This window comes from Macrobrachium nipponense, chromosome 9 (genome assembly GCF_015104395.2).
Source record: "Macrobrachium nipponense isolate FS-2020 chromosome 9, ASM1510439v2, whole genome shotgun sequence".
NCBI classification, from domain to species: Eukaryota; Metazoa; Arthropoda; class Malacostraca; order Decapoda; family Palaemonidae; genus Macrobrachium; species Macrobrachium nipponense.
In genome coordinates, this window is record NC_061110.1 from 109,169,134 (window position 1) to 109,191,633 (window position 22,500).

At 31.4% G+C, this 22,500-nt stretch overlaps 1 protein-coding gene across 1 annotated transcript in view; it reads left to right on the forward strand.

The window, feature by feature from the left end:
• LOC135218221 (uncharacterized) overlaps window positions 1-22,500 on the forward strand; it is a 43,740-nt gene that overhangs the window by 19,729 nt on the left and 1,511 nt on the right. The gene's annotated exons all lie outside the window — the stretch shown is intronic.

The window sequence follows — 22,500 nt, forward strand, 5'->3', positions numbered from 1 at the left end:
TTGATACACACACACACACACACACACACACACACACACACACACAATATATATATTAATATATATATACTATATATATATATATATATATCTATATGCATTTGTATATGTGTTTGCGTAGGTATCAAGATTATTGGGGACTCTCGGAAGAATTATTACAACGGACCAGGATATGATTATTGACTATTTAATGTCTATATATATATATATGTATATATATATATATATATATATATATATATATATATATATATATATATACATATATATATATATATATATATATATATATATATATACATATATATATATATGATATATATATATATATATATATATATATATATATATATATATATATATCTGTCTATATATATCTATATATCATATATATATATATACATAGATATATATAATATATATATATATATATATATATCATATACATATATCATATATATATATATATATATATATATATATATATATATATATATATATATATATATATACATACATCTTCTCAAAAGAATACTGAAATTTATGCCTGTCAGTTCATATCTCCCCAACTAGCAATACGTAACGCATTAAACAACATGTACGTTTAAAATCGTATCTGTGTGTGCTATCTGGTTTTCCGCCGCCACCGACCCCACTTGTCAAAACTTTTAGGGGAAACTCTTTCGAGCGTTTCCTGGTCCAGCGTCTGATAAGCAGTCCCCCGAACGCTTTCATTCTTCAGCCGGCCGAAACAAGTGAAAGTCGGAAGCTTCCAGACCGGTGTGGAGGGTGGATATGGCATTACTGATCATCGCATTTGCGCAATAATCTGTGATGTTGGCAAAGAAGTACGAGGTCACGCGGCGCTATTTTGGCGCAGCTAGATTGTGATATAATTTTGTGCTCTATGCTCGTGGTTGCCATCTGGTACTTTCTGTCTTTCGGGCTGCTGAAGAGCAAGAGTCCGTGCAGGCAAAAGGCTGGTTTCAGTGGCGGACTGGGTCTAAAAATTGTGGTTGCCAGGTGACAAAAGAGGGGCCCCACTCCAACCCTCAGCCATAATACTATAATAGAGTTCACATAAACAAATACATAAAATATTTGAAAATGCACATGTGGAAACACAGAAGACAAAATTATTGGAACGTTAATTACTAATAATGTAAATCACCTAGACATAATGTAAAGTAATACCAAATATAGATACATAATTGCTTAGTTGAATTTCTAACCAAAAGTTTAATGACATGTAAAGTAGTGTTATTTTGAAATGTTTGCAAACTAAAAAATGTAATCCAATAACTGTAAAGAAAATCAAGAAGATATATAGCCTGCATTCTTTATACGTTTTTTACTTAAGTTTTCATTCAAATAATTTAGACATATATGCATTTATCATTGATCATACATATGTCAAATTTTTATCACCACTTTATTTAGTCTAGCCATCAAAAGACTAGATTTATATGGTTTTTGATTACTTACTTTCATAATTGTAAATACACAAAATAAAAGTATGCTTTCAATACAGAAGTATAACATGCATATACCAATTTATCAAGAATTTTGAAATATATTCGGATATATCTAAGCATACTTGTACTACACAATTTGTATATAGACAGCTAAAAACTACAAAAACCTATTGCATGCAGTCCACTATATTAGAAGCAATCGCTTAAGTTCACTGGAGGATTGTGCAAAACTGTTAATAGTTATACTTCATTATCCAGCTCATCTAAAATTTCCTTTTCATGGATGGTAACATGTAAGATTCCAAGTTTTCCTCAGACATTGAATTTCTTAACCTTGTCTTTATAATCTTCAGTTTTGAAAATGCCCTCTCGCACTTTACATGGGTAACAGATAATGTGCAAATTATTTTATATAGTTCATAAAGGTTATCATATGCCTTTGTCATGAAGTCTGTTGGAAGCTAGAATTTTCAGTATACGATGTGCAAGTAGTGTACAAATATTTTACTGTTGGTGCAACTGCTGCCCACATTTTCACCATCATGAAGCAATAACTTTAAAACATCAAAGATTGAAGCAAAAGAAACAGTTCCAATTTCACTTGATCTCTGATGATTTGTGGAAACAACTTGATAATTCCTCTCAATGCTTCATCTTTAAGACCTTTCTCAGCAATTGTTTTAAATTTGTAGAGTCCAAGCAAGATAAATCTTTGTACAACTGTTTGTGTTGTACAAAGAGGGATTCCAGTGACTGAACAATACGATCCATTATTAAATTAAAACACATTTATTCTAAAACCAACCAGGGGATCTGAGGAGCTTCCTTAATCACTAGCAAGTTCATCTACCATTTTATTTCTTCTTCTTTCTCTTAACTGCAATGCATCTTCAAAAGCATCAATTTGAAATGTTATTTGTTCATTCAAATTCATCTGCGAAATTTCCCAGTACATTTAATAACAAATTCAAAAGCCTTGCTGTAGATATAATCAAATGTTTTCTTGTCTGTTCCTTCAACTTTTGTTGTAACTGTATCTACTAAACGCCATGCAGTGGTAAACATATCTAATCCATTGGTATGCAGGTATTTTGATACAGGACCTGTAGTTTCAAATATATACAAATAAGTAAATGCAGTCAATATGGTTTCAAACTTTTCAAGACTTTGAAGAAAAACGTTGCTTTATACTTTGTTTTTGCATCAAACTTGTCTGATTCTTGAATCATTGTTAAGCATACCAATAAATCCACACAAGTAATCACAGAAGCGTCATCAAAGCATCTAAATACAGTTGTCGCTGCATTTGATTTCCCTGACCATCTAGTCTCACCTATTAGCTTTAATCGTTTCATTTTTTCTTGTCTCAGATGTTTTCCTACCACTTCCATCCATACAGCCATTCGCTGGTATGATGCTTTCACAAATGTAGCTAAATTCTGAAGCAAATTCGAAAGGAAACTGCAGGCACACACATTTTGTAGTCTCAGTTATCACTAGATTTCTAAACATGGGCATACCACCATACACGAACAGGTTGATCTGCCACAACAGCAATTCTACTTCGTAAAAAGTTGTACTGCCCATGTAGCTTGCAGAGCGATCTGTGCTATCAGATACGCATTTTTCTGGTCAATTTTATGACGTTGTAACGTTTTGATTAATAGATCGAAAAGTCCCTGTCCTGTTCCATCATTACTTGGTACAACTGAAAGTAGTCACTCATAGATATTACCTTTAAGCACATATCGAAATATAATACTAAACCAATCAATGGATGAAATATCTTGCGTTGAATCAACCTGTATAGAATAGTATTTTGTTTGATTAACTTCTTGCCCAATTTTTTCTTGAATCATATTTTTCATAATGTTGATTAAATAATTTGATAGTTGTTTTTACTCAGGTATGTAACAAGTCCACCACGACCTTTACTGTGAACCTTTCCTTGTTGTTCTAATCGTTTTAATACTTTGCTCCAGACTTGCTTTGCACCGAAAAAACATGAGCTGCCATAGTACTGTCATATTTTGCCATTAACTACACTGTAGCCAAATAATTACCATGACTCAAAACATCGTTTATCTAAAGTGTAGGCCGATTCATTTCTGTGACCTCGAAAAGGAAGTGCCTTGTTTTGCTGAACATCTTTTATGTATCTTTAAATTCTCATAACAATACTTCTCTGCTTCAATACTTCTTCTCTCCTTTTATTCAGCGAAATAAGAAATATGTGCTTAGGCCCTGGAAGCTTATAGCTACGTCATGTTTCAATATCAACAGTGCACTTATTTTGCCATAGACCGTTAGTACAGTAAGGATCGGCTTATCACAAATTATAATTTTGAATTTTCCTTTCCTTGACATTTTTTCATCATCTTCGCAGGATCTATCAGATGCTGATAGACCAAAAGGACAGGTTACAAAAAAAATCAATGCAACTCACTTCTAAGGAAGTCAGTCAAGGTAATAACACTTCAGTCACAGTCAAATACATTACTGCTACAGAACAGACTGTGTCCGTGGACGACGGCTGAGGCGTGTTGAGCTGCTGCAGTCCTACCACTGCACAGTTGCTGCAAGGAATAGTCATTTACAATGGCCACAGTGCACTTTAGATAAGGGATCGTCCCCGTGTGTCAATGCGTACATTAATATGCGTAATATATACTTAGTTAACTACTTATATAAAGTAAAAGATATCAACAGATGGCAACCTAAATGACCCTAACGAAAATCGTGATATTTTAATCTTGACACAAACAGTGACTGATCGTGTTCCGTACCTGTACCGTGTTGTACGATACTTGTGAGTTGTTCTCTCTCTCTCTCTCATACATACATATATATATATAATCTATATATTATATATGATATATATATATATATATGTATATATATATATATATATATATATATATATATATACATATAATTATATATATATGTATATATAGATACTATATATATATATATATATATATATCTATATATATATATCACACATACACACACACCACGTGAGAGAGAGAGAGAGAGAGAGAGATTTAGATTGATTAAAAGGAATTTTTACCCAGCTCTTTGAAAGAGAAAGCTGCATATATAGTATACACACACATAATATGAATAAATAAAAATATATATATATATAATTCACAATTATATTAATATATATGTTTTGTCTTCTAAAAATAGCCATTTCTTTTCTTATATTCGAGTTTGAAGATATTTCCATATTGACATATAGAAACATATATATTTCACAAAATGATTTCACTTACCATTGCTGCATATACTAGTGACAAATAAATCTTTATTTTCCCTCACTGTCATGCAAATCGCATCTGTTGTGTGGGATGGACAATAACCAGTAATATTCTAAGCCAGGGGCCTCATGGAGCCCAACTAGTCATAAGTCGCCATATATATATATATATATATATTATATATATATATATATATATATATATATATTATATATAGTATATATATATATATATAACCTTACATTAGAAAGGAATTTGTTCAGTATTGAAATTTCCATGGGTCTTATGTGTAAAGGGCCATGTGTAAGGGGCCACACTTGCCATCGGGCAACCTGGCAACCTGGACAGGTCCGCCACTGGCTGGTTTTAGTCTAGATAGATAGATAATGGTACTTTTCGGACTGGTAGAAAACTACGGTCGCTGTTCATCGTTATCTCATGCTCGAGTAAAGCGAGTAAATTCACCCCCTTGTCACCCAGGAGGAAATCCATCGTGCTCTAATTTCCCTCCGTGACTGCCATTGACCCTTTTCACCCACCTATGTACACACGTTAATCTCACCAGCAGCTGCATTATCATACACATTTCTAAACTTCCTGAAGATATCAGCAGCACTACAGCATGTTAAACCAAACTTTTGATACTTGAATCCCTGAACTTCAGAACTTTGTAAATTAAAAGAATTGCAAATTGAAGGTTAGACTCAGTAGTAATGTTAAAGCTTCTGATATTAACGGATTGCGTAAGGTATATGATGCAAGAGCTGAAAATATAAACTATGAAGATGAATAGAAATTGCGAAAAGGTTTACTAATGTTAAAGATTATATCAGTGTATCTTGGAAGGGCAATGAGGATTCTTTGTAAGTGACTTAAGCGGCTTATATTTTAGAAGCCTTTATAATTCATCTAAATATGTGGCAGTGACTATTGTCATTTTATTATTTGAAGACACCACAACTAGCTACTGGGGAAAAGACTTAATGCACGAAAAGATACAGGAGCACAAACATACAAGCGCGCGCACATACACACACAAAGACAAATGCATAGATACTTTTATATGTAAAAAGAGTGTATATATACTATATATATATATATATATATATATATATATAAATATATATATATGATATCTATACATATATATATATATGTGTGTGTGTGTGTGTGTGTGTATGTGTGTGTGTGATGTCTATATATATATATATATATATATATATATATATATATATATATATGATATATATAAAATACGAAAAGTATCAACTCCAGTACAATAGCAGCAGAAGAAAGATTGTTATTCCACCTTATTCAATCCTTCATGATGTGTAACTTCCAAAAGAGATTATCATCTCCTCCTCCTGTGTACGATTAAAACTGCTCTCTCAGACGAGAATTCATTGTCTCTTCCCAGTCCGTTATTTCCAGCTAAAATTATTCCCTTCCTCGTCAACTTTCATGATTTTCACGCCTCTTATATTTATTTTGTTTTTTTATTTTCAATACTTCAGTCGAAAACGTTACCACATTTCATACTTGAAACACACCCATGCACATACATCTCTCTCTCTCTCTCTCTCTCTCTCTCTCTCTCTCTCTCTCTCTCTCTCTCTCTCTATATATATATATAAAGGTATATGCCACGAGGGAAAATAAACAACGGAGTATCCTCGTGGCATATACCTTTATTTATGGATTTATCACGTTTCTAACTTTCGTAATTCAGTTTATACATACAATATATATATTATATATATATATATATATATATATATATATATATATATATATATATATATATATATATATACACCCAATATTTATATATACCCTATATTCATCAGCAAATTTATAGAAACTATATATTTGTTAAGTTCTGGAAAGACTAAATGAACATAAACATTAAGAATTGCATTAGACACTGAAAAAACTTGTGTAAGAAAGCAGATTGAGGAGGTTGCTTCCAAATATAATATAATACTATCAAGAGTATATGTTTGAGATTTACTTAAAGTAGATGAATGATAAAATAATAAAAAAAATATCGATATAGATCATTATTCAGAAAGAAAAAGAACGAACTTCCCATACAAACTATCGACGCCAAAATCATTCACTGCCACGTGTGGAAAATTTTGTCTAGACCTGCAAGTCACGAGATTACTGGGAATTATTTCGTTGGAATAGGAAGAATCGTTCAGCTTGGGCGAGAATGGATATGGATTATGTGAAGCAACGGGAAAGAAAACGGGTCTTTTCGTAGCGGAGACTCAGGTAAAAAGTGAAAACGTTCAATGGAGTCGTTCGTTTACTTACGAGGGGTTACATGGCTTAAGTAATAGCTTCCTGAATAATGGGATTTTTATGAAATATTCAAAATAATTAATATGAAATTGTAAAAGGATAATTATTTGATACATAAGCGTATTTGACTGTGAGAATGGTGTGGCCAAAATATATATGTAATAAGTGTAGACTGTCATTCATTTACTGATCATCCTAAATTATTTAAATTTTTGCCTTTTATCTTTGTTTTTTGACGGGGCTAACTCTTTAATATAACTCTTTAAACATATCAATTGTATTATGAATTCTTCCTGATCATCAATCTTTTAACAGAGAGAAAAGTAACAATAAAAACCTATTGCCATAATGATTAAAAAGCAAATAATTAAGAATGAACTTTTCCAAATGCATGAACATTTAACAAATACATATCACAAATCGAATAAGTTATAAATAGAGGTGCTAAATGTTACCCCCGCCCACCCCCCCTCCCCGCGAATAAAAATGAAAACCCATTTGATAGTTCTGAAAATATTCGTGTAATTTATACATTTATTACATTGCTCTCCTCAAATGCAGCAAACAAAACAAAAAAAAGAACTCGTTAACCTTGGGTATTTTGTTCTGATTATGAATCGAAGATATGTTTCTGGAATGACCAAAGACAATAATTTCAATATCATTAAAAACCCAATTATTGTTACAAAACACAACAATTTAACTACTGCTACGTGGTGGATTTTGGAATTATAATGCATGAAACATTAATAAATAGATATACATAGCTCTAAGAACAAGCGATAAAGTATGCTACCATATTTTACTAATTTCATACTAACAATATTCAACTAATTTCTTTGATCCATAAAAAGCATAAAAAAAAACAAAGACCGTGCCACAGCTTTTATTTATAAGGATAAATTAAATGCGTTGTGAAGAAAGATTCAAACCGTGCTTTCTTCGCAAACTCGTGATTTTTTATAGAAAAAAAACTTATTTGTTGAAGGAAAATACCGATCGTTGTGTATTCATCTGTTCTTGAAATTAATCCCAAAAATATGCAATCTTATTCAATATCTTACTTCCACAAAATATGAAATTTGAGGGTACAATATTGATTCCCCAAGTCTCCCTCTGAAATGTGAAAAATATGCCAAAAATTCCTATATAGTGAAACCCATCATCATATAAAATACCGAAGAATGTTTATTATCCTTAAAATGCCGTAGAATAAATAGCAATCAATCCTTTTATATTTTACAGATGGAAAATTCAGTCCAGGACCAGGTAACAGACGCTCAAAAAGAACATCACACATAATTTAGAATTTTGATAAGAATATATCGTTTTTAAAAAATCCTGAAAAGCACCTAGTGGAAAACTACAGCCATACAGAATTTATTCATAAATAATGTATTAAAAGTATGGATTCGCAAATGATTTATTAAAAAATGATATAAATTGAGGCTTGCAATGCGAGAACTTACATTCGCCAAATTTAAAAAAAAATGGAGAAAAAAGCGTTCAAGTTTTCAAAATTGTAATGCCATAGCTAGTTTATTATTTGTTTCTCAGAAATAATTTCTTATATCAAAACTTTCCAAATTTCATGTACTTTAACGCTAGAACTAGTACAAAAAATTAGACTTCGGAACTTATGCTACTAGAAGCTATTAAGTAGTAGTAACTGAATTTGCTAAGGCATTTTTTGGCATTTGAAACACTTTAAACAGGTTTTTTCACCGCTTAAATAGTCAACAAGTTATTTCCAATTGTAAATTTGTTACTTAGTCATAGTGCATTGCTTTCAGTAGCCCAGATACGATTTTCAGACTTTTTATTTGCTACTAGAAGTGTCTAAGAGGCACCTACAAGTACCAAGCTTATAACGAAAAAAAAAACAAAAACAAAAACAAAAACACACAAAAACTTTTAAAAAACAGACGTAAATAAGAGCGAAGGAGAGTTCTGTTTACAAACCGACGCTCCGCTCAGCTGCGGTGGGGTAGCTCGCACACCATTGGCTGACGCATGACATGTGACTTCAGTGGTGAAAGTAAGTTCTCGCTTGCCAGGAGAACCCTGGAAAGCGAGACTTACATTCGTATAAAAAAAAATACTTACTGTATAGAGGGCATATGGTTGACTTTACATTGCCCGAACTTAGATTCGCCCCATTCCCCCCAATAGTTTTAGGTGGCGAAAAATGCGTTTGAGACCAAAAAACGCATTTTGACCAGGTGTGGCAAATGCAAGTTCTCGCGCTAGTCAATTCTTGTCGCAGTATTAAATAAACTAGTTTTAAAAAATACTGATATGTTAGTTTTAGAGGAACGCAATAAATGAATGTTTAGTCCAATGGTAGCAAATAAACAAATGATACTAACAAATTCTCAAACGTATTATTAAAATATATGTGCAAGTAGAGAATTTATTCTGTTGCACAATAACGTATAAAGCTAAAAAAAAAATTCTCATACTCGTATTATCAAAATTTATGAAAAATGGAGAATTTCTGTTTTACTCCAGAAAAGTAATGGACACTAACAATTCTCATAAACGTATTATCAAAAAATATATGTACAAGTAGAGAATTTCTTTACTGTTACTCAATAACGTATGATGCTGAAAAATTCTCATAAAACGTATTATCAAAAATTTAAGAAAGGTGGAGAATTTTCTCGTTACTCCAGGAAAGTAATGACACCCCAACAAATTCTCATAACGTATTATCAAAATATATGTGCAAGTAGAGAATTTCCTCAGTTACTCCAATAACGTAATGCTAAAAATATCATCATAGACGTATTAATCAAAAATTTATGAAAAGTGGAGAATTTCTCGTTACTCCAGGAAAGTAATGACACCCAAACAAATTCTCATAGCGTATTATTAAAACATATGTGCAAGTAGAGAATTTCTTCTGTTGCACCAATAATGTATGATGCTAAAGAAAATTCTCGTGAACGTATCAAAAAACTTTATGAAAAGTGGGAGAATTTCTTGTTACTCCAGGAAAGTAATGACATCCAACGAATTCTCATAACGTATTATCAAAATATATGTAAAAGTAAAGAATATTTTTCTGTTACTCCAATAACGTATGTTGCATAATATATGAAAAAGTGGACAATTTCTTGGCATGTTGAAAACGCCTCTGTTCTCAGTTAGTGTACTGTTCAACTTTACGGAACATTTCAGCCGAAGTAAACTCTAGGAAAGCATTACGGACTGTTTCACACCTATGGATAGCACCATTAACATTAGAAAGGGAAGTTCTGAAATCTGACATTGAGGCTGCTCACCTCTGAAAATAGGTAGCAACTCTAACTGAAGAAATACAGGCACTAAACAGAAATCCAAGGTTTGTTATATATAGAGTCTATGGAAGTGACACTGGGGAGATCTTTAATGATGAACTTAATCAGAAGGAAAGCATATATATATATATATATATATATATATATATATATACTATATATATTATATGGACTGGTATAAATGTTCTGTAACAACAGAGTTCCATCTAATAAAAGGAGCCCATAAAAACACCAAAAATAGAGAAAAAGTACTATTTCAGAGACTGCTGTCTCCCTCTTCAGGTAGATGAATGAGAAAAGTTCACAGAAAAGGTGGTATTTATACAAGAGGTCCATCCACAAAGCGGGGTGACTTAAAATGGCTTGTTTGTGGATGGACCTCTTGGTATAAATACCACCTTTTCTGTGAACTTTTCTCATTCATCTACCTGAAGAGGGAGACAGCAGTCTCTGAAATATAGTACTTTTTCTCTATTTTGGTGTTTTTTATGGGCTCCTTTTATTAGATATATATATATATATATATATATATATATATATCATATATATATATATATATATATATATGTATTATTATATATATATATATATGTAATATATATATATATATATATTATATATATATATATATGCATATTTATATATACGTATCATCAATATATTGATATATATATATATATATATATATATATATATATATATATATATATATATATATATATATATATATGTATATATATGTATATAGTATATATATATATATATATATATAATATATATATATCTATATATATATATATGCTATATATATATACATATATATATACATATATATATTATATATATATATATATATATGTATATATATATATACACGAAGTAGGTGTGTGCATGTGTGAGAGTGTGCGTGTGTGTGTTTGTGTATGTTGTATATTCAAATACAAAAGTGACTATACTTATATGGTCCAAATTTAGCTATAATTTTTTTTAAGGTCTTGTGCTAACACAAAATCAGAACCTGAAAGACAGCAATTGCACATATGACTGCAATTTACCATCGCAAAATTACTACTTTAATACAATAATCTATTACGTAATCAAAATATAGCAGATTATATTATAAAAATATTCTAGCCTCTTATTTAAATAGATATCATTTTGGAGGTAGGAGTCATGCAACTGACGATAAAATATATGCGAATATTATGGCTTCAATACAATAAACGAAGGGAATCATCTGCTCAATAAGAATTTATGTAGGAATGGTCGTACTTCAAAATTCTGTATATTATTCATGTAAAGTTTAACTATTCCTAATGAATGCGCACTTTTGTAAACAAAAATGAAGGCCATATATCTGACTAGGAAACTTAATTTGAATAGAAAATCATAAATAAAAAGCTATTGAATTATTAGTTTAATTTATTTTAGTAATTAAAAAACATGATGACCAATGTACAAATTTATTTTTGGTCGTGCTGTTTAGTATGGATGCATAGCTAACAAATTTTGCTTTTGAAAATTATTGATAATGATTATGGAGCATCGAATTCCATTATGAGCTCATGAATTCTATTATTTTATTTTACTTTAAAACTCTAATTTTCCGATAATATGCTAAAAACTCCAGGAATAACGTTAACATAATAAAATATTTTCGTAAGCAGAATTGAATTCGAGTCCTACTCTATGAAAAGAGGCCACAATGCTAGCTCCAAAATATCTCATAGATCTCATTTACTTTTTAAAAAATTACCATGAAAAAATAACACATAACGCGACTCCTACTTGCAGCGATTCCTTAAATACCCGAATCCATTCCACAATCCGTCCTGAGGCCATTTTGAATCTTGTATTACGAGATTTGACTTCACTCTCATCACAAATTTAAAATGGTGCATCAGATGGAAGAGTCCAAAGTCTTCAAGGAATCATAAATACAGTGACATGGTATATGTCTTTATTTAGGTTTCAGAGCTATATCACAATGTTCATATTTTTATAATATATTCCTCCCCGGATTCCCGGATGAACCTAAGAACCTTCTTCAGCAGAGGGACGTTTTCCAGTGCCTTCCTATGGAGCCTGGAGGCCACCGTTCTGCCGAATGAGTCTCTCCCCTATCTTAGCTGGGAAACTCAGGGACCCTTGGTTAACTTAGGTGTCTCACCGGGCTCCTGTAGAAAAACTAGGGCAGTTGTCAATGTTAGGGTCTCCGATGATGTAGCCTTGCGTCACTGGAGTTCGATATGGTTATTCCAGAAGCGTAACCAAAAATATTTGAAACGAGAACTTTTAGAAGTCTTTGCTGCCAATATATATATATATATATATATATATATATATATATATATATGTATCTATATATAAATATATATTTATATAATATACTATATATATATATATATATATATATATATATATATATATATATATATATATACATATATATATATATATATATATATATATATATATATATATATATATATATATATATATATATATATATATATATATATATATATATATATATATTATATATACAGATATAAACTATATATATATATATATATATATATATATATATATATATATATTATCAACTAAAAACATCTTCGGTTACATATATGAAAATATATTAATTCGAGGTAGAGCGAGTTAGATATTGAAGGACATTTCTAGCTCGAATAATATATATATATATATATATATATATATATATATATATATATATATATATATATATATATATATATATTAATTCCAAGGTAGAGCGAATTAGTTATTAAAGGCCATCTGTAGCTCGAATAATATATATATTTATATATATATATATATATATATATATATATATATATATATATATATTATATCTATATATATATATATATTATTCGAGCTACAGATGCCTTTAATATCTAATTCGCTCTACCTCGGAATTAATATATTTTCATATATGTAAAATGAAGAGGGGGGGGAATTTTTTTTTTAGTTGATAATAATTCGTCTTCTCGTCGGTTCGAACCAGCGCCCAGCGGGCAGAGAACTTATTAGCCGAATCGATAGTCACTGAAGTCCTGATTTCTTCTCTGTCCGCTGGGCGCTGGTTCGAACCCACGAGATTACGAAATTATTATCAACTAAAAAAAAATTCCCCTTCGGTTAAACATTTATGAAAATATATCAATTTCCAGGTAGAGCGAATTAGATATTAAAGGACATTTGTAGCTCGAATAATGTTTATATGAATCATGGTAAAGTGATAATTATTCATATACATATATATATATATATATATATATATATATATATATATATATATATATATATATATATATATGAATACAAATACCCTCTTCTCAGCAAAATAGCTTTCTCTATGTTATCAACAGTTCGAGAAGGAAGCATAAATATCCAGAGTGTGAGATCAATCTCGATCCGTGTAAATCAAGCAACCTTCAAGGTTTTTGGATCCTGAAAGCCAACACAGAGAATCCGGTTACAAAGACACAATTTAGGATGATGTGGGTTTTTCGAAGGATACGATTAACCTTAGATAAGTATGTATTTCAGCGCCCCTTAAATCCGGGCTGATATTCGTCCCATGAAAGAAATTCAAGGTTTTATGTAAGAAATGACACACCTCTGTCAACGCTACGATATACGACTCAGAACGAACCCATCACGTGAGCCAGAGTTAGTTACAATGATTTGTGAACATGGAACAAAAAGAGACGTGCTCTCCATCTTATAGAGAGAGAGAGAGAGAGAGAGAGAGAGAGAGAGAGAGAGAGATTGGATGAAGTGCATGTTACTTTCCATCTAGAGAGAGAGAGAAATGATCTTATGGGAAGAATTAAGCAAAATATTTAAAATTAAAAAATATCTCCAATAGTGCCATTGATGTTTTACAGATATCAAATCAGGGTATTAAAAATGTTTTTCCAAGTTTAAGTAAAATTAATCCAATCTTTGGAGATTGTTTAAGAAGGGCCTTAAATGCTACCTTCCTAATAATCTCTCTCTCTCTCTCTCTCTCTCTCTCTCTCTCTCTCTCTCTCTCTCTCTTTAAATGGTCGTCCGTGACCGAAGTTATATCATAAGCAAAATTTTTAAGAAATGTTTTTCATTTCTCATATCTAATATTGTTAAACAACTTGTGAATGAATGTGCTCACGTATAAGTGAACCTGTGTACATTACTCTTTAATTATATATACATATATATGTATGTATATATATATATATATATATATATATATATATATATATATACTATATATATATATATATTATATATATATATATTTATATATGAATTAACAAGAGAGAGAGAGAGAGTGAGGAATGAGAGAGAGAGAGAGAGAGAGAGAGAGAGAGAGAGAGAGAGATGCTAAATTGTTCAATTACCTCGCCTCACTTATGAAATCTAAACTGCACTTCCTTTAACGATAAAAAATAAAGAATGACTCACATCCGCAGCTGCTTCTCAGTTTCTTTAAGTAAGCGTCTCTCTTCTTGTAGTTCCTCTTATAAATTTTATTTTCTGAGATCCACCATATTTTTCAAGACTCTTCTTTAAGAGATGAAACATTGAGGAGGAAATAATATTTTACTCAAAATCTCGCAAAAAACAAAAATGCATAAAACTCACGGATCTGCTAGAGTCAAGATCTCATAATGTTCACGACATGAAGCTGTTTATAGTCTCACGGTGCTTGATAATGAAAGTGATATGCTTTTGTGAATCATAAGAAAAAAAGGGGGACATAATTTTCGCGATCTCCCGCAAGATATGTGCACATTTATCCCCTTGCAAAAACTTCCTTCTTTTTTCTTTCCCTTCCTTAATCTCCAACGAATATTCTTCATCTCATAAAAGAATACAAATGAGGAGAAAACAAGGTCAACAAGCAACCAGATCTTTCATACGAGATGATGACGTTGTACAACGCTGTAAAGACCGTCCCGGGCTAATGGGGCTATAAAAATTGGAAGACCGCTACGCAAAAACCAGGCATTTATGGAAGTCCTTTTCGCTGACAACAATGAGGTTGGGAAACACGCTCCGCGGTTCGTTGAAGCAGTCATTTGTTCTCGTTGGTTTCAGTGTGGGGGACTTTTCGATTTTTTTTTCTTTTTATTTCTGTCCATCTTCCTGACTGCTGGTATATGCAACAGATCCCTTCATGTTTAAAAGTCAATCTGACTTTTGACTGTTACTCGTCCTCTCTCTCTCTCTCTCTCTCTCTCTCTCTCTCTCTCTATATATATATATATATATATATATATATATATATATATATATATATATATATATATATATATATATATATATATATATATATATATACTATATATATATATATATATATATATATATATGTGATATATATATATATATATATATATATATATATATATATATATATATATATATATATATGTTTGTATATACACACTACATACGTGTGTGTTTGTGTGTGTGTGGGTTACATCTGCGAGTACTCGTACGTATGATTTATGTTTTGGTTTATGAAGTGTTTAGTTTGTGTGTACAGACGTAAATATTCTTTTAACCACAAACTTAGAGTGAGAGGGGGAGGGGTAAATTCTCCCACAAAATATAACATTTTCGAACAGAATTTTAGATTTTGAGTGAATCAAGCGTTCGGCCGGAACTCCCTCCCCATATCACAACCGCCTGGATATCCTTCTTCCCCTATCCTGAGAGACCTTGATAAGATACACAAAGGGAGCATTATGTCGATGTAACTTTTGCGTTTGGTCACGTCAATCACTGGTGCTTAATATTCTCAAAAAATTTCAGTCTCAAGAACACTAAAGGATAAACGTGCATGTCATTATTCTCATTGGTAGAGGGTGATGCGCTCTAAATAGCGCGTTTTTTTTTTTTTTTTTCCTTGCGGTATCTAGAAGCAATCACTCAAGTGCTTGGATATTTTATTGCGGTTATGTTTCCGTGTTATATGGCAAGTATAATCTTTCAGTTTCAAGGGATCTAATTTTGCTGTTTGAGTAAATGGGGAAAATAGTTCCCATCTTTTGTTGGAAATTTTGAGTAGTTACCAGAAATCAATATAATTTTTGCATCCGTTTATGAGCAAAATTCCATACGGATTTGAGACAATCAAAACAAACTTACTTCCCACAGATCTCTCTCTCTCTCTCTCTCTCTCTCTCTCTCTCTCTCTCTCTCTCTCTCTATATATAAATATATATATATATATATATATATTATATATATATATATATATATATATATATATATATATATACGTATATACACCGAAATGACATTTGAAGATAACGTACCTCATCCATCTGTCTCACAACAGAAAAGGCATCGAATTCTTGAATTAAGATTAAATATATCCCCTAAACTGTTTTCATTCCCATTTAAATATTTTATGAAAGTATCCTTTTTTCGTTTTCTGAAATTATTATCATGAAACGTCACTGAAGTAAGGACATTTTTAGGAAGGTAAGGATTTCATTCTGACTTATTATTGTTTGTAAAAAGGTATCATTTCGATTTTCGATTCCAGCTTAGGTGATACTTTTCCCTCTGTAAATTCTAAAGAAAATTTTGAAGAAAATATACATAAAACTCTTTTGCTGCTTATGTTTTAATATTGGATAAAAACTGGAACAAAAGGAACTCTACCAACACTAATTCCTGGTTGTTATTAAGTAAGAATGAAACTGAAACGTGTTGAAGAACGGAAAAAAACAGACCCACACGGGAAAGGTTGAATGAGAGAATGTCTGATTTCTTAATAGAAAGTAATAGACCGATGTCGCAGCTGGAAGATCTTAAGATTGAAAGGAAACAAAATGTGAGAGATTATCAAAACTTTTGAGGAGAAGGAAAATGTCAGTTGGCAGCATTATCTATTCCTTGGTTTGTTTCACAAACTAGACACTTAAAAGTTAGTCTTTCGGCATTAATACTGCTTATATAATCCTTTCAAGTGAAACGCTCAGAATTTTACCTGCCCATCTATTGACCCATGATCGAAACCAACATTTTATAAGCATACTTTAATAGATGAACTATTCTTGTTACATTAACTTTCCTTAGAACTGCAGGAAGGAGTTCAAATTACATGCACCCATTTCTATTCTATTCATTGGTGTCTCCATGTTGTGACGAAAATATGAAATACATAGCAAAATTATTTTCTAAAAGGATGTAATTTTAATTGTAACTCAACAAGCAAAACACACGCACACACACACACACACACACACACACACACAACAAAAGTTACACTGTAAGGTAACTGCAAGCAGAATTGGTTCAAAAACGTTTGATATTTTGTTCGACGAGATTTCGATTGAGGTGAGAACGACAATTTTTTAATCCTCAATAAATAACCTGGCATAAAGTATAGCTTTCTTGGAATCCTTTGCCTTCAAGGTAAAACGTTACTTGTAAACAATGCGATAAAAAAATTTTCTTATCTCATAATCTCATCACAATGATGATATAAATCTAAAAAAAAAATTTGAGCGGATGTACACCACTTTTTTTCTTTTAGCATAATGTAATCCACCATCTCTTCCTGAATTTTGGCTCCCCTTGCGTAATCAAAAATGACTGGAGATTGTTGTTTTTTTTTATATATGTTTCTTGTTTAGAAGTCTTATGAATTTTTGTTTTTGTTTTTTTGTTAACAGTAAAATCTCAAATTGATGCTAAGAGAAGAAAATATTCTAGGCGTCAAGAAAAACAGCATGCAGTTACTACATAGCTTTCATACTATATATACAGTTACCTTGTTCATATAAAATCATATAAAAACAGTATATACTGATGCCATTAGTTTGTTGAATATTTCTTGGCTTAATTTTCGGATAAAACACTCGATGGGGGTCGGGAAGGGTAAATATTTTGGTCCATCACACTATTTTTTTATTCATTGTTCAGAAAAATAAAGGTTCCCTTCATAGCTAAAGAGAGAGAGAGAGAGAGAGAGAGTAGAGAAAGAGAGAGAGAGGAGAGAGAGAGAGAACATGTATACATCCGTAAATTTGCCTACTCTTTACCTGCAATGCAATAAACAACGTAGATTCCTAATTTAATCTGGGAAGCACGTCCCATGAGAGCTATTCGGAGATTTCTACAGGGTTGTGATGTAGTCATTATTAAATAATATCTATTTCATTGGAAGTCACTAACATCTAGCAAATTATCAAATATGTCTCATGTTTCGTAAATGTTAAAAACAGTTGGTTAAGGTTTTTATTTTTAACTTCCAAAGAGGCAAATTACCATCGCACGAGAAACAATAAGTGGTGAAAAACTGGTTCTATCATACAACTTCCCTTGCAATTGTATGGCTCGTTCAAGGCGTATATTAGCGCTGTTACATATTACTACTTTATGTTTGCTTTACGCATATTATACTTGTTAACTTCTAGAAACTGTCAGTTGCTTATGCACTTTATATGTTTAAATTATATATGTTAAACAATCATATATACGTTTTCTGCATAATTCATAGCAGTCATATAAATCTGGGCGTTTTTGGACTTAAGCATATTCATCTCAAAATCTAGTTGTGTATTAACAGGCATTCTCACAATGCTTGTCCCTGAATAAGCACAATTATTAGTTTATAGTTGACAAGAAGACGTGAACTGTAGCATACGAAGGAATTCTCCTCATTTATTACTGTTCACATACATATAAGTTTATGACTTTTTAGTCACAACAGCAACGTAAGTTCATCTCTTAAAAAAGAAAAAAAGTTATACCAACCAGTGTCGCCTCGTGCAGTGACTGGCGCCAATAACTAGTCAGGCAGTTCTAATTTATGGTCATGAAGTGCATACCAACAATAGTTTTTTCAGGCAATTGACAAGTAACTCTAATGGACAACGTATGTTTTTCTCTGTTATGCTCAAAAACTTCCATCGTCATGTTAAGCAGAGCGTTTTAGTCTTTAAGATCTGGAATGGCGTGTGCATTGCGCGTTGCATGTTTGTTAAATGCACTAATCCATGTCTACGAGCAAAGGAAGTGGAGACAGGCTATTAGTCTCGCGTAACAAGACACTCGATAGTCAATGCGTGAATTTCAAGGCTGGAAGGACATCTTGTCGGTCTCTAATTCTTGCTGGGCCCATGAACAAAATGAAAACTCATTGTTAAATTGACATAATTGAAACAAAGTAATAGAGAAATGCTGCATGATGCTGTGTAACCTGCCTATGAGAATGATAACAGTGAAGAGATTTCCCAGATATCATGAAAGTGTGTGTTAAGGAATGGCATATATCATTCTAGATCAGGATAGTTTCAGAGGATAAATTCACCCCCAAATGTAACAATGAAACTCAGGTGGACCAATGAACCAAGTATAAATATTGTTCTGTAAGTTACTAGAACAACAGCTGATGATGAAAAGTTTGAAGCAGCATACACTTTTTTGTTGAACGTACTCTTCGTCACATTCATCTTTCACCTCCTCATTTAAGGATGAATCCTATACTGAGAAAGAAACTCCATAACTTTCCGCTTCACATAGAATCATCAGCACCGTGTTGAAATCTCACACACTTGCTGAAGCCCTTTATATCTCAGAACTATTTCTCTCTAGATATAACGATCCTTCCGTTCCAATCCTCGTTCCACATCACCTATCCAGCACTTTTCTGTTCTTCATCTCTTCTTTCCCGCCATTTCCGAGTAATCTACTATTTCCATTTATATATCCTCTATACTCTACACATAACCAAGCCATCTAAAACCTAATTCATGTTTTCGACTACATTAACCGTTTCACCACAACTTTATAACTAAACTTGGTAAATCATTTTAATATTTTATACTACACATATACTTTGTAATCAAATCATCTCACTATGTTCAATCATTTATTTTTAATTCATTTAGGTCAGTATCGATGGTTCCAGTACCTTTAAACGTACCAAATTTGGCAGCCTACTATTTTTCTTGCTTCACATTCTTTTATCATCATTTGTTACATTTGACCAAATACCTACTCACACACAAAAGACCTCCGCCCCTGCAAAATTTCTTATTCACAAGTATTGCTCCACTTTTATTTTATTTATTTATTTATTTATATATTTTGCCATTAATTCTTCTAAGATTCACAAGAGAGTCGAATTAAATCCAAACATTCAGTAAGTTGGTTTACATGATATAGGAAACCTGTCCATATGATTCTTTTATAATCATAGCCATTCAAAACAGTAAATTAAGCAGAAAAAGCAAAAATGGAGACCAGTGAACCATAGCATCGCGTTGCACTGCCAATAAACACAGGAAAAAATACGAAATTACGATTGGATTTTACCGAAATTACAGTTAAAAAATTTAACCGAAATTAACAGCTTTAGTCAACCTCCTAGGTAGAATTTCTAGAATTTAGTTTTAACCTGTAATACCATATAGATTACTTCTTCGTTACAAGTTTCAAATCCATCAATTATACGAGTACTTTATATAGAATACAGCTGCAAATATAACAAAGCATAAAACATAAGTCACTCCAAGGACGAAACAAAAATGGAATTAACTTGCAATGGAGTTCATACCTTCTTTATAGGTCATAATGACTATGCTTATTAACCATATCGAAATAATATGACTGGTCTACGCTCATTCATAGGGGTTAACACGATGATACATCAGCTACTTCAGATGCATATAGAAATGCTCGTCAGCAGAACGTCGACTTCCATACACTATTTCTGTCACATACTCTTCCTGAGTATTAAGTCCTTTTCATTTAATCATTTTTTTTTTTCTTTATTAGTGTATACAGAGTATATATATTCTATATGTATGCATACACACACACACACACACACACACACACATATAATATATATATATATATATATATATATATATACATATAGTATGTATACATATGTATTATTATTATACTGTATATATTACATATACACCTGGATCCATTTTATACACACACATATACTATATATATATATATATATATATATATATATATATATATATATGTGTGTGTGTGTGTGTGTTTATCGTGTATGTATGTATGTATTTGTGTATGCATATACAAATATATATATATATAATATATATATATATATATACATATATACCAAATATATATATACATACATATATACATACATATATATAAATATAACATATATGTATTTATATATATATATATATATATACATATATATATATATATATGAATAACTTGATCACGAAGTATATAAAACGTGATGCTATGTATAAATAAAGGTTTTTTGCCACGAAGGAAAAAATGAAAAAAGCGAGATAGCCAAGTACTTTCGGTCCTATTCGGACCCTTTACTGAGGCAAACTGATTTTACAAAGAACAACACAGTCAAAAGATGGCTTAATATACAAACTGACACTACCAGATTAGCCATAAGGGCGATTTTCACTCTACAGAAAGGAGGAGTCGCCAGAGGCTAGCCACACCTTAAAGGATACCCGCAGTAAACAAGTGATTCTTCCAGAAAACAGTACATTTTGAAAAAAACACGGGAGCATATACAATTTAATATCATGAATTTTTACACAAATTTTCCCAACAAAAATTATTATTAATGAAAAGACGAAAGAAAATATAAATATATATATATCGAGCAAGAGAAAGAGGGAGAGAGAATATCGAACCAGAGAGAGAGAGAGAGAGAGAGAGAGAGAGAGACAGAGAGAGACAGAGAGAGAGAGAAATAATAACTATATACATGTGGGACTAATTTATTAGTTGTTATTTATTTTGAGGTCCTTCATAAAACATCTTACAAATATATGGGTCCAAATGGTACATTCCCAGACTAAGATTTAGGTTGTTTTTATTAGTGATTTGTATAATTGCCGATTCCAGTAAATTTCTTGAAACATAATCATTAGATCTAGCAATTACCGAGGTATCACCCCAATTAATACAATGAGATTTTTCACTCAGATGGATAAACAGTGCATTTGAAGTCTGGGCTGTTCTAACTGAATACATATGCTGCTTAATCAGAACACATAAATTTTTACTAGACTGACCAACTTAAAACGATGAGCAATCCTTACAAGGAATTTTGTAAATGATGTTGTTATTTGTTACGGGACTATT